Source organism: Carcharodon carcharias, chromosome 12 (assembly GCF_017639515.1).
Source record: "Carcharodon carcharias isolate sCarCar2 chromosome 12, sCarCar2.pri, whole genome shotgun sequence".
In the NCBI taxonomy this organism is placed as follows: domain Eukaryota; kingdom Metazoa; phylum Chordata; class Chondrichthyes; order Lamniformes; family Lamnidae; genus Carcharodon; species Carcharodon carcharias.
Window position 1 is genome coordinate 122,473,469 of NC_054478.1, and position 13,947 is coordinate 122,487,415.

The 13,947-nt window shown below is 44.5% G+C and overlaps 1 protein-coding gene across 4 annotated transcripts in view; it reads left to right on the forward strand.

Moving 5' to 3' along the window:
- Window positions 1-1,714: 1,714 nt before the first annotated feature.
- The window catches only part of LOC121285014 (caspase-8-like), a 59,096-nt gene continuing 46,863 nt past the window's right edge, over window positions 1,715-13,947 (forward strand). For all 4 annotated transcript variants that reach the window (XR_005944591.1, XM_041201087.1, XM_041201089.1 and 1 more), the window contains exon 1: window positions 1,715-1,830. The gene's annotated coding sequence lies outside the window, so the exon portion shown is untranslated. The remainder of the gene's footprint in view (window positions 1,831-13,947) is intronic.

A 13,947-nucleotide genomic window follows, 5' to 3' on the forward strand; every position in this document is an offset into this window, starting at 1 on the left:
CAGATGCGATGGAGGCGAAGGAACTGAGAGAATGGGATGGAGTCCTTACAGGAAGCATGGTGTGAGGAGTTGTAGTTGAGGTAGCTGTGGGAGTCAGTAGGCTTGTAACGAATATTGCTGGACAGTCTATCACCAGAAATTGAGACAGAGAGGTCAAGGTAGGGAATGGAAGTGTCACTGATGGACCATGTGAAAGTGATGGAGGGGTGGAAATTGGAAATTAAATTTTTCCAGGTCCAAAGCAGTCATTGATGTACTGGAGAAAGAGTTGTGGGAGAGGGCCTGAGTAGGACTGGAACAAGGAATGTTCCACATACCCCATAAAGAGACAGGCATAACTGGGGCCCATGCGGGTACCCATAGCCATACCTTTTATTTGGAGGAAGAGAGATGAGTTTAAGGAGAAATTGTTCAGTGAGAGAACAAGTTCAGCCAGACAGAGGAGAGTGGTGGGTGGATGGGGATTATTTGGGCATCTGTTCAAGGAAGAAGCAGAGAGTCCTTAGACCAAAAACAAAAATACCTGGAAAAACTCAGCAGGTCTGACAGCATCTGCGGAGAGGGATACAGTTGATGTTTCGATTCCGAATGACCCTTCGTCAGAACTAAGACATATAGAAATTAGTTGAAGTATAAGCTGGTAGAAGGGGGTGGGACAGGAGAGCTCGATAGGGGGCCAATGATAGGTGGTAGAGACTCCAAAGATGTCATAGACAAAAGGACAAAGGGATGTTGACGTTGGTGATATTATCTAAAGGATGTGCTAATGGGGACATTAAGGGAAGCAAGCCGTTGGCAGATGGCCCTAGTGCGGGTGGGATTGGGGGAAGGGATCGAAATGGGCTAAAAGGTGGAGGTGAAACAATAGATCGAAATAAATTTAAAAATAGGAGGGAAAAGAAAAAAATATAGTTGTAAAAAAAAATTATAAATTATTGGAAAAAGGGGTATCGGAAAGGGGGTGAGGATGGAAGAGAGAGTTCATGATCTGAAATTGTTGAACTCAATATTAAGTCCGGAAGACTATAAAGTGCCTAATTGGAAGATGAGGCTCTGTTCCTCCAGTTTGTGTTAAGCTTCACTGCAGCAGGCCAAGGACGGACATGTGGGCATGAGAGCAGGGTGGTGTGTTGAAATGGCAAGCGACAGGGAGGTCTGAGTGCCCTCAGACCATCTTGGTGGGTGATGGCAGCATAGAGGGATTGGACATCCATGGTGAAGAGGAGACGGTTGGGGCCAGGGAACAGGAAATTGTTGATATGATATAGAGCATCAGAGTTGGTGTAAACTTGCATTCTACCCCCTCTGGTACAGTACATTAGGTGTTCTAATGAGTCGTATCACCTTTTGACTTTTCAAAAATTTATCATTTCCAAACCAAAAGACTTAAATGGTTTACTAATATTAAATAAGGACTATTGATTTAAAGTTTTGAGATCTCTTGGGCTAGGGAGGAACAATATTTTGTCCAAGGCCAGTGCGCGTTGTGATGCCTATTTGTTACATAAGGCGTAATGGCTGCCCAGGGTTTGCTCAATCCTTCTTGACACCTTGGGAAAAAAAAATCAGCGAATGAGTACGAATCCCACCTTCCTGATCCAAACTCCAAAAAGCAAGCACCAGCTGTTGTCCTATCTGCGAGGTCGGCTCAGTAAGTCCATCCCACTTTGCTGGAGTTGAAGAGCTGGGCGTGTCTATACTGTAAGGGATTTGTCAATCAGTCGAGCTGTGTGTGCGGAGAGCTCGGATCACTGCAGCTTTGTGTCAGTCACTTGCCGAGTCTCAGCTCAAGGGGAGAACAAAATTGTCGCTGGGAAATACCACGCAGAAGTAAGTTTCGCTTTTTATATGTATTCGTGAATTATTGTTGAACGTTAACGCTTCCTAGTGTGAAATCAGTTATTTAAGTGAAGGGAAAGTGAAACTGGACAATTGTTAAGTCGGGAATTTTGTAAGAATTATAAACAAAAGCTCGATGTAGCAAAAAGAAACCTTCAATCTGAAGCAAGGGAAATGCTGGACGGAGAGTCCCGCCGCTTGTTGCTCACATGCACGGTCTTTACGCTGATCCAAGAACATAAATTAACTTCTTCCTTCAAGGAAGACCGGAAAACATCCCACAGTAACTATCCCTTCCCCCTGTTTTCTATTGGCGTTTTCAGTTGTCAGAAGACGGCGCTGAAAGTCAGTAAGTTCCTACAGTTTCCACCTTTGCATCTCTGATTTCAAAATCCCCAGCTATGTTTTAATTGGTAAGGTACACGTCGGCTGACGTTGCCAAAGATCACAAATAGTGCTACCCATGGATGGCGATGTCCAGGGTAATTGAGACTCTTCAGCTCATCCAGGAGAAGGGCAACTCCAAAATCAAACTTGCATCATTTCAGCTGCTGTGCTTGTGGCACACATTGCACCAGTGTAATATTAGCTGTCTTGGACCAGGGATTGGGCAAGGGTCTTCACAAACGTCACCCACCTGAATATATTCAAGGTGCAGGTTGTTCTGCAAGTCCCCGTAAGGACAATGGGACATAGTGCAATGGGGAAGTAACGACGGAGACAGGTGGAGGATGCTACTGGCAGTCTTCAGTCATAACCCCGCATACAGGCAACCTCAGGGTGATGGTTGCTCTCCACAGATTGGGGCAGATGTGGGCTTTGTGACCTCCTGAGGTGACAGAGCAGGCCTTTTCAGGTACAACATTGCTTTCCCCAATCCACGGAACTGACCGGCACATGTGCAGTTTGTGTTTTATCATTCCTTGGGCTGGGAAACAGCCCTGTGCAGAAGAAAAGGGCTTAAAGAACACAAATAGTGCGAAACCACAGGTCAGGTGATCTGAGCAGTGGAGTCATTATAGAGAAGGCGTCCCACGGAGCAGGACACAGCGAGGGAGCCAGTGAAGGTCCCAGAAGTCCCAGGTAAGGGACAAAGAAAGGGATTAGAGATAGATCCCATTGAGTCAAAAAAAATGACAGGAGCAGAGAAAATTACTCCAAGTTAAAGAAAGCTGCGGGGAGCAGACTTGAAGCAAAGTGGGCTTGAAAGAAACTGTGAAGATCTGAGGAGGCAGCCAAAGTTTGGTGACTCCTTACTGATGGCCTTTGGAGCAGTGGTGTTCTGCTTGACGTGGCTGAAGATCTGAAAGTGTGCTTGGAAGGTGAAGCTTGAGTGTATGTGGAGATCCAGAGGAAAGGAATCTCTGAAGGTGAGATTTAAACCTTGGAGGTGTTTCCTGCACCGCTGTGTTGTGCACCAATTGTGGCCTGTTTAGCGTCTACACATTTTGTATTTTTTACCTGGTGCCCAGCTCTCGACATCATAAGTGGCAACTTAATAGCTTAGAAAGTAAAACAGCCTAAAATTCACTGGCCTACTCAGTACTCACTGCTAGCCTGAAGAGAGAAAGGCCTCAGTCAGAATTGCTAACAGCTGCCCACAGGAAACAGGACAATTTCTAAAATCTCCAAGCCCGAGAGCCCGCTATATGCGTAATTGAGGGAAAAAACAATCAAACCTTCAAAACTCCTGATAGCAACACAATGATTGGGAAACAAAAAGCATCACCTCCTTTCATTGAGAAAGTGCAGAAAGTAAAGAACATTCAAGTACTGTCATACTGAGTGATGAAGGAGGGGACAGCTCCAGTACTGCAGCTGCCTCAGAGTCAGAGTCAAAATTGACCACACAGTGTACATCTGAAACTGAGCTTGATACAGTGGAAGGCCTGTATCCCTGTGTGGATATATGGACAGAGGAACTGTGGAGGAGGTTAGTCAATAAGGATGAAAAACTTGGGTGTAAAGCGTGTGCAAATATTGGTAGCTTGTCAATTTTCACATCCAAGGGATTGAGACTTTCAAATGAATGGCGTTTGTACCAAATGTCATACAATGGATCCAGCCCGGAGTGCACATTTAAAATCTCTAAGAAAAAAAATTGTAGAATTGTAGAAAAATTGTCAAAAGCTCACATCATGTGTTGCTGAAAAAGTGAATGAAGACACTCCTGGAAAAGTTTGTGCAACTTGATTGCATTTCATCCAAAGCTTAATAGTGAAAATGGTATTGACATGGGAATTGCATTCCCGCTACAGTGCTGCAGAAATTATTGACCACTTAGATACCCAGATGAGGCAGAAAATTTGCCAGAGACACGTTGCACAGTGATGTGAGCTTTCCATGTAGCTGAACTTGAAGAAAACTGTAAAATCATGTTGTTCCTGGACAATTGTTCAGCACAACCCTTGCTGAACTCCTGGTGAAGAACAATGTTTTCGCTGTTTACTCTCCTACTACCACTTAACGTCATTAATTCAGCCAATGGACCAAGGCATTGGTCCGTGAAATGTATACATAAAGACTCCTTCTTGAAAAGTATGCTTGGTGCTGTGAACCGAGGCCTGTGGGTAGGAGGCTTCCTAAAGGAGTTTATAGTTAAGGCCCCATTTACACATCTGCTAATGTCTGGTGCCTTGTTGATAAAGACACCTTGACCAATGGCTGACACAACCTTTGGCCTGCAACAATATTCATTGAAGATGATAATATTGACAAAGACTTTGAAGGTTTTAGTGTGAACAAGGGAAAAATAATCTGGTAAACCAGCTCCTTGAGTTTGCAAAAGGTATATCAATGGAATGTGTGTGTGTGCTAGAGGCCGAGGATATTGAGCAAGTGTTTAACATTGATAACAATGCTCCCATCGTGCATCTTTGACTGACGGAGAGATTGCAGACATAGTGTTACATAAAGATCAGCTTGATAAATGCAATGATGACAAGGATGACATTGTGAATACAGTAGAGAACATGCCCACAGGCGATATTATTAAAATGTGTGATGGGTTGATAGATGCAGTCAAACGATGTGCATTTATAATTGAGTAAGAAATAACATCAATCTATAAAATAAAAGACAAACTTACGGATCAAAACCACTGTTGATGAGGCAGATGAACCTGGGAGAACTATTCAGGAATGCCTCTCAGCAAAGTACATCGATACTCTGAACCCTCTCCTACAAGCAGAATTGTAGATGGCACCACGGGTGGGAACTTATTACAGGTACCTTGTGTTTACTATTCAGTGATGCAACTTACTTTTATAGCCATTTTATTTACTTTAGACTATAGCTAGCCTAGGCTTAGGCTATTGTAGTGTAAGTAGGCCCAGTTCTTTGTGCGGTATCCAAAAACCAAAATGATCTGAAATATGAAATGTGATTGATTTTGGATAATGGACACACGCCCTGTAAAATGTTGCTCACCACATTTTACGGCCCTGTCCCTGCCGCGATGGGGCCAAAAAATTCTGGCCTCACAGATGAGGTCAAAGAAGCATTCTATGATGACCTCAGCAAGATAATTAAAGGAGTACCTCACCAGGACAAAACTCATTGTTCTTGGTGACTTCAATTCCCAAGTGGGCACAAACTGTAATACATGGAGATGTACGAGGACACCACGGTATTGGCAGAGCAAACTCTAAAGGCCAGCTCCTTCTCTCTAAGTGCAGTGAGTTTGACCTAATCATCACAACCACAGTCTTTCAGCAAGTGGACAAACTGAAAATAACATGGATGCACCCCAGGTCCAAATGCTGACACATGATATACTATGTTATTATATGACAGAGATCTCAAGGATGTGTGCTTTCCCCGCTCTTTTAGAGGTACAGAATGCTGGTGTGATCATCGGTTTGTCAGGAATATTGTGTCTTTGAAGATAAAATCTAAAGTGCTTCAGCACAGAGTCAAGCCAAAAAGGAAGCTTGATGTAACTGTTCTTAATGTCATGGCCAAGAGTCAAAAACTGGAACACAAATGAACCACAAGTGCTGATATCCCAGAGGACAACATTTCCATTGAAGATTCTTGGAAAAAGTTAAAGGATGCTACTTATAGCATGCTATCTGAGGTCCTAGGATTCGTTAAATGGAAGCACCAAGACTGGTTCGACAACTACAACTAAAACATAGGCTTCTATGGCTTCTAGGCAAAGTGCATGATGCCTACAGATCTTACATATCTGACAAGAAGTCACCAGCAAGGAATGCAGCTATCATCATGCAAAACACATGCACCAGGCCAAGCTAAGATGACAAAACAGATCCTGTGAAAACAAGGCTGATGAGTTTCAAGCAGCTGCTGGTAAAATCAACCTGAAGGCTCCACATGGAGGCCTATGATCAGTCTGGCCTCAAAACCAATGATGTAACACCCATCCCCACAGCAAATGGCAATCAACTCCTAACAAATAAGCACAAGATTCTCTCTGGTTGGACAGAGCACTTAAACAATCTCCTAAACCAACAATCCATAGTGTGTAATGATACCATCCAGTCATTTCCACAGCACAGCACTCTGGAAGTCACAAAGACCATAAAGCAGCTTTCTACGGGCAAGTCACCAGGAGCTGATGTATCTGATGATGAACTGATATATATAATTATCCAAGTACTGAGGGACTCACATGGTTAGGAAACTCACTAGTCTCTTCTGCCATAATTTGGAACCAGGTTGCTGTCCTCCAAGACTACAAGGATCCCTCCATAACTTATCTCTGCAAACAGGAAAGGAGTAAGTCCATTTGTGACAACCATCGTGGAATATCCTTTCTTTCAATAACAGGAAAAATTCTTGCAAGGGTTATTCTTAATTAGATTGTCACTCATCTATTGACCCTGTATACCCAAATCACATTATGGCTTCCATGCAGGACGGTGAACAGTGGGCATAATCTTTGCAGCACGTCAAATCCAAGAAAAGCCCTGTGAACAGAATAAGGACCTCTATATGTGTTTGTTGACCTGACCAAGATTTTTGATACAGTAAACCAGGAAGGCCTGTGGAAGGTTCTGTACAAATACGGCTGCACTGAAAAAATGATCAGTCATTCATTCGTTTCATGATGGCCAGCATGTTGCAAAGTGGAATGTCACTAGATGCCGTTCCTGCTACCAATGGCAACAAGCAAGACTGTGTATTGGCTCCAGTTCTGTTTGCCATATGCTTCTCGCCATGCTCCAGGAAGCAATCAAAGATCTTGACACAGAAGTACACGTTCAATTCAGGACACACGGCAACCTCTTCAACTTGTAAAGGCTCAAGACTTGCACAAAGTTTACTGCCCCACCCCTGGCCACATAGTCCAAGACCCCACAGTCACCGTCAACAATACACCTCTCCATTCAGGACAGAAGTTTTGCTATCTTGGGGAGTATCGTCTCAAATAATACGATGCTGGTTGACAAAATCAACTATTGCCTGGCGAAACAAACTCAGCATTTGGCAGGCTCACTCATAGACTTTGGAAAGAGTTGGTCTCAGAACAAAGCTCAAAGTCTAGCAGGCAGTAGTTTTTACATCACTTCTTTAAGTCTGGGATGGGCAACACATAAAGCAACAAGAAGCATTCCATCTTCTCTGTCTCAGATCTATTTGCAACATCAGAAGGCAGGATAAAATTCCCAACACCAAGGTTCTTGCAAAGTGCTGCATACCTGGAACTGAGAGCATGTTCATCATAGCTCAGCTTCGCTGGGTCACTCATGTGGTTCACATGGAGGAATCCCACATATCAAAGGCAGTATCACAGAATCTTTACAGTGCAGAAGGAGGTAAGTTGGCCCATCGAGTCTGCACTGGCTCTCTGAAAGAACATTCTACCTCGTCCCTTTATCCCTGTAACCTTGCACATTCTCTCTTTTCAGACAGCAATCCAATTCCCTTTTGAATACCTTGATCAAACCTCCCTCCACCACCCTTTCAGGAAGTTCATTCCAGTCTCCAACCATCCTCCATTATTCCTCGCATCACATTTACTCCTTTTGCCAATTATTTTGAATCTGTGCCCTCTAGTTCTTAATGTTCTCTTGAGTGGGAACAGTTTCTCACTATTTACCCTGTCTATACCCCTCAGGATCTTGAAAACCTCTATCAATTCTCCTCTCAGCCTTCTTTTCTCCAAGGATGAGAGTCCCAACCTCTCCAATCTATCCTCATAGCTACAGTTCTTTATCCCTGGAATCATTCGTGTGAATCACCCCTGTACTCTCTCCATTGCCTTCACATCCTTCTTCAATTATGTCGCCCAGAACTGTACTGCAGTACTCTACAGCCAGCTGAGCACGGGAACCTGCACCACAGGATGTCCCAAACTTAGACATAAAGACAATCTGAAAGCCAACCTCAGGGCTTGCAATCTGGATCTCAATACATGGGAAAAAAACAACCTTTAACAGACCCAAATAGAGAAGTATCTGTCATCAGGTGATTTTGACATTTGAGGAGAACAGAGCCAAGTGCCTAGGACAAGCAAGCGTGGTGCAAAGCCAATGCCTCCATTCATCCCTCTAACGCTGACTCCATTTGCTGTATTTGCAATCAGTTATGAAAATTGAGACTTGGCCTACCGTCACATATGTGATGACATCAACCTAGACTGTAAACCAGTCTTTTTTTTTAACTTGCTGAACACTCGCCCATCGAAGCGACGGGAGAATCCATCTACGTTTGCATTCCATCATGTATCAAAGTACACTAGCACCAACCTTGATAATGTTATTGCACCCTCCAAGTGCCTGATAAGGACACTAATTTGGGACGACAGGTGCTGGATCCTGGGACCATACATCTCAGGTCGAGGTGGCCGCAAAGATCAAGGGATTGCTGATCAGTTGCTGTTGGCTTTGCACTGCCAGTGATGGAAATGGCATGTGCCCATGTTGTTGGCAGGTTGGTGGCACAATGTGCTTGCTAAGTCATGTCCATCACCAGTGAGAGCTAAAACTAGGGTTTTTAACTGTCCTGACTAGGGATCGCTCTCCTGACCTCTGCTTCCAACAGCCAGGAGATTGAGCAATTTAAATTTCATCCACAGAGCTATGATGGTCTATAAGGTGAGGGGCCAGTGAGGACATCATTGGGTCATTATGCCACAGGAAGAGGCCACTTGGCTCTTCAAGTATATGCTGGCTCGCTGTAGAGCAATCCAGTCAATCCCATTCTCTAGCTCGATACCTGTAGCCTGCAAGGTTATTTTATTCAAGCGCCCATCCAATTTTCTTTAGAAATTGTTTATCATAGAATCATAGAGCAATTAGACTATTTGTCCCATTAAGTTCATGCTGGCTCTGCATGGAGCAATTCAGTTCTATAGGAAACGGGAACAGGAGTAAACCCTGCAGCTTATTCTGCAATTCAATTAGATCATTATTGATTTGTAGCTCCATTTTATTTACTTGTTTGGCTCTGTGTTTTTTGGAACAGAATTTCAGATTTCAATCACCTTTGTGTGAAAAGGTACTTTCTGGTTTCCAACTGGGCTTAGATCTAATTCTGTTCTGGATTAAACATACATATGGAGGTGGAATAGGCTACTCAGCCCTTTGAGCCTGCTCCGCCATTCAACCAGATAATGGCTGATCTGACTCTCAACTCTACCTTCCTGCCTACCCCTGATAACCTTTCAGCCCCTTGCTTACCAAGAATCTACCTATTCTTAAAAATATTCAAAGACTCTGCTTCCACCGCATTTTGAGGAAGATAGTTCCTCCAAAGATTCACAATCCTCAGAGAAAAAAATTCCCCTCCTCTCTGTCCTAAATGGGTGGCCCTTATTTTTAACCAGTGACTCCTAGTATTAGATTCTTCCACAAGAGGAAACGTCCTCTCCACATGATCCTGTCAAGACCCCCTCAGGATCTTATATGTTTCAATCAAATCACCTCTTATTGTTCTAAACTCCAGTGGATAAAGTCTAGCCTGTCCAACTTTTCCTCATAAGACAACCTCCCAATCCAGGGTTTAGTTTAGAAAACCTTCTCTGAACTGCTTGTTCTGCTTGTTCTGGATTCCAGCACCACAGAAAATAGTTTCTCTGCATCTACTCAATCAAATCTCATCATTTTAAACACCTCATCCCAAGATGACTTCTTAATCTTCTAAACTGAAGAGAATACTAAATTTATGCCATTTGTCCTCATAATTTAATGTTTTAAGTCCCCCACTTCACCACCCTAACAGGCAGTGAGTTCCAAATCATTACCACTTACTACATAAACAAATTCTTCCTCACATTCCCCCTGCATCTCTTGCCCAAAACCTTAAATCTGTGTCTCCTGGTCTTATACCATCAGCTAATAGGAACAACTTTTATTTACCTCATCTAAACCTGTCATAATCTTGTATACCTCTATCAAATCTTCCCTCCATCTCCTTTGCTTCAAGGAGAACAACCCCTACTTTTCCCACCTAATCTTGTAGCTAAAATCCCATATCACTTATTGGGAAGAAGGAGAGAGACTAGAAAATGGAGGCTAAGTGGCAGAAATTTGGTGGGGGGGTTTTGGGGTGGGAGGGGGGCGCTGTGGTGGGGTCAGGGTAGCAGGAGAAAAAAAGATATGAAGAATAGTCTCCCCTTTCCTCACTCTCAGTTCCTCCTCTTCACAGCTGCTCGTCTGGCTCCTGAAATTTCTCACACAAGAGTTGCAGGCACAAAACCACAAATAATGATTGTCAACAACAATTGAACCAGCCTTTCCGATGTTAAATCCAATAACATTTGTAAAAGTGGTGATCAGATGCTTCATGTACCTTGTGATGAAAACTTGAAACTCAAGTAACATATTGCACCTGACTCAGAAATTTAATACCAATAGATCCTAATGATTGTGATGAGTGTATCAGTAAACACTGCATGGTTCCTCACCAGATCCACCTGGGCGCAGACAAGGCAGTAGAGCAGAGACTGCAGCCAGAGTGACCACTCTCGCAAGTCACACACATGGACAGGTGGCAGGGATCTCACCAATGTTCCACATGTTTAAGAATGAGATTTGAACTGGTTAAATTTCAGCAGTATTCCTGTATACACTTGGGGTTCTGAGATCTTTGGCTTTGCTGCATCTAAACTCTTTGGACTGATGCTACAATTCTTTGTTTCTGTTGGTAAGTAGCTTACTACAGCTACAAATACCAATTTACACACTGCAATGTCCCACAAGTAGCAAATGAATGATTAACCAAATTTTAGTTGAGGGAAGAATGTTGGCCAGGAGACTTGAAGATACTCCATGATCTTCTTCCAGTAGTTCCACGGAATCTTTTACACCATCTTCTCAGGATGACTAGGCCTTGGTTTAATGTTTAATCTGAAACACAGCGGTTATTTAATGGAAGGATTATAATTTCTGGTGGTCAGGTAAAGAGCATTATATTTGTATTCCCTCTGTCTACTTAAAAAGGAAGATTCTGTAGTCCCTGCTGGTTTAATGGGGTAGATTCGTTGCATATTCCTTAGTTGTCTTAGCAATGTGAAGCACCTGCTGGTCTATTTGACAGATATGCACTCGAGTGTCAATCCTACTTTGGTGCTCAAGTTCTAGAGTGAGGTTTGGACCTACAATATTCCAACCACCAAGTGAGCCAAGCTGACATTTATCACGTGACCGGTCTTCATTAGGAACTGGATAGTAAATGAGGCTCACTGCAATTGTTAGGAATCCTTAACTCTAAGAACTAAACGCTTTTTAAAAAATTGGAAGGCCATTGAATTCTTTCGACACTCTCCTGTGATTTTTTTCCTGAAAGGTTCAGGTTCACTTTGGTCTGTGAGCAAGCTGCCTTTTCCAAGAAATCACATAACTTCAGCTAAGTGACCAGCAAGACACCTGGAGACATCAGATTTATTTTGCTTACTTGAGTTAAAATAAAAGCAGATCTGCTGTTGCAAGGCTGTGGGATCCTGTTTATTGGCTGAAAAACACCTGGCCTGGGAGAAGTTCTGTCTGAACATGTTTTTTTAAATATAGTGTGTCTTGGGAGCAAACTGAAGGAGGATTGCTCCCTTTTTTCTCTCCCTGCATCGCCTTTAGTCCAGAGTATGTGTTCAACTTCAATCAGAATAGCTCCTCATCTCAGAATAACTTGTCTGCATTTGAAAGCCTGCTAAGCTGTGACAAGCGAGAGTTAACAAAGATAATAGGTGGAATAATTTCAGATTTGCACCAAGTGCGGTAGCAGACGGGAAAAAGAATGTTTTACCTGCTGGACGCAATTGCGGCTTTTCATGCTGTATCATCCCAAGCCTTATTAATCACACGTTCCCAGAAAACACACCGTTTCACTGGTGGGCGGCCTCCAATTCACCTACATGGCCATCACCTCACCACTTCCTCACACCGGGTGCCATATTTAAAGTGCAGTACTTTGAGGCCAGGACTGCTGCACAGAAGACATTGCCCCAAAAGGCAAGAAGACTGCAGCTCTCTGATTCAGTGACGCATCCCTGGAAAGTCTTTTGGATACCGTCAACGCCCAGTGTGGTGTCCTCTACACTTGCTGTGGGCGAAGGCCAGCGAACAAGGTCACCAATCCAGCTTGGGAGGCGGTGGCAATGGCAGATAGTGCCAACAACCTGCAAAAGAGGACAGTAACCCAATGCCAAAAGAAGATGAATGATCTCCTCTGTTCCGCCAGGGTAAGTCACTCGTCTCATCACTCTCAGCTCACAAACCCATCACACATCCACAGGGATCTCACTCACTGCCAGTTCAAGGGACATCACCAGTCATTCTCTCACACACACCTTCATTGTCCTCATCCCATCCATGAGGCCACTCACTACCCACACACGCCAGGCATACTTATCATCTATCCTGGCAGGCATTCTGCCTAAACTGTCTCCATCTGTATTCATTGAGGACAAGTTGGCACACAACAAAAAGGAGAGGCTGCAGACTGGTGGAGGAATGCCTGAAATCAAGGTCCTCATGAACTTTGAAAATAGAGTCATCCAGCTGGCTGGCGAGGATCTGGACTGTTCCTGTGCTGATGGTGAGGTTAGCAGTGCTCAACCAAGTGAGGATCCAGCAGTGCAATATCCATCAGACGATCATGCTGTGAGTGATGTGTCTTGTCTCACACGCCACTGCCATGCAGTAATTATTTCTCCTTGCTTTCATAGGCACATCTGGGAAGCAGCCGAGGGAGTCCAAGACCCAGGTCCTTGACTCCAGCTCCAAATGTACCGCAGAAGAGGAGTCTGCTGAAACCGTCATTGAAGTACCATCATTATGCTCACCTACATCCTCCACCAGCGCAGAGGCAAACACCTTGGTGGGACCAAGCTTTAGAGTAGCCTCGCGGTCACAATCCGCTGAGCACATCGCACTGTCTGATGTAGAGCAGGTGGAGGCAGAGACTTCCCAGGTTTCTAGCACTTGGAAGATGCTGGAGACCAGAAATCTGCTGAATCTGAGTCAGATGATGAGCCTCTGGACTCAGTCATACCTCAGTTGTTGGAGCTGCAAAGGCAAGCCCAGGAATATCAGGAAGGGATGTCCGCTGCACTCCTCAGAATGCAAAGCACGATGGAGAGTCCATCACCTTCACTCTGAGGTGATAGTACTGGCATGCCAACGTACCAAGGTCAACACTGACAGGATGGTGGCCGCTATGGAAACCTTAGTCCAGCACATTGCTCGCGCACTGCTGTGCAGGCTAAACTCCATCGCTGATGCCATAGTTGGCCTCCAACAGTGTCAACACAATTGGGGTCCAGGGCAGCTCGATTTCACTCCAGCTTCCCCTTCTCCTCAAGGAAGCAAACAGGGTCCTTTGAGCACCCGTAGGGAGGAAGATCAGCAGATGCACACCCCAGGGCCATCCGTCCAGGTGACTCTGGGAGTGTCTGGCCCATCCAAATCTCCTCATCCTGTGATCCCCGCAGCTCCAGCTGCCGAGGAGGGAGCCACTGCCACACAGCAGGACCCTGAAAGCAGGCTGGCGCCCTCCTGAGGACGCCCATCAAGGTTATCACAGACAGGGCGTCACAGTCAGCAGGCTGCCTCCACCTCTGCTGTGGGTGTTGGGGGAGCACCAAGACTGGGTTAAGAAGGTTAAGATGATGTGTCTGCACAGCCTGGGCATGGGTGTTAGTCACTT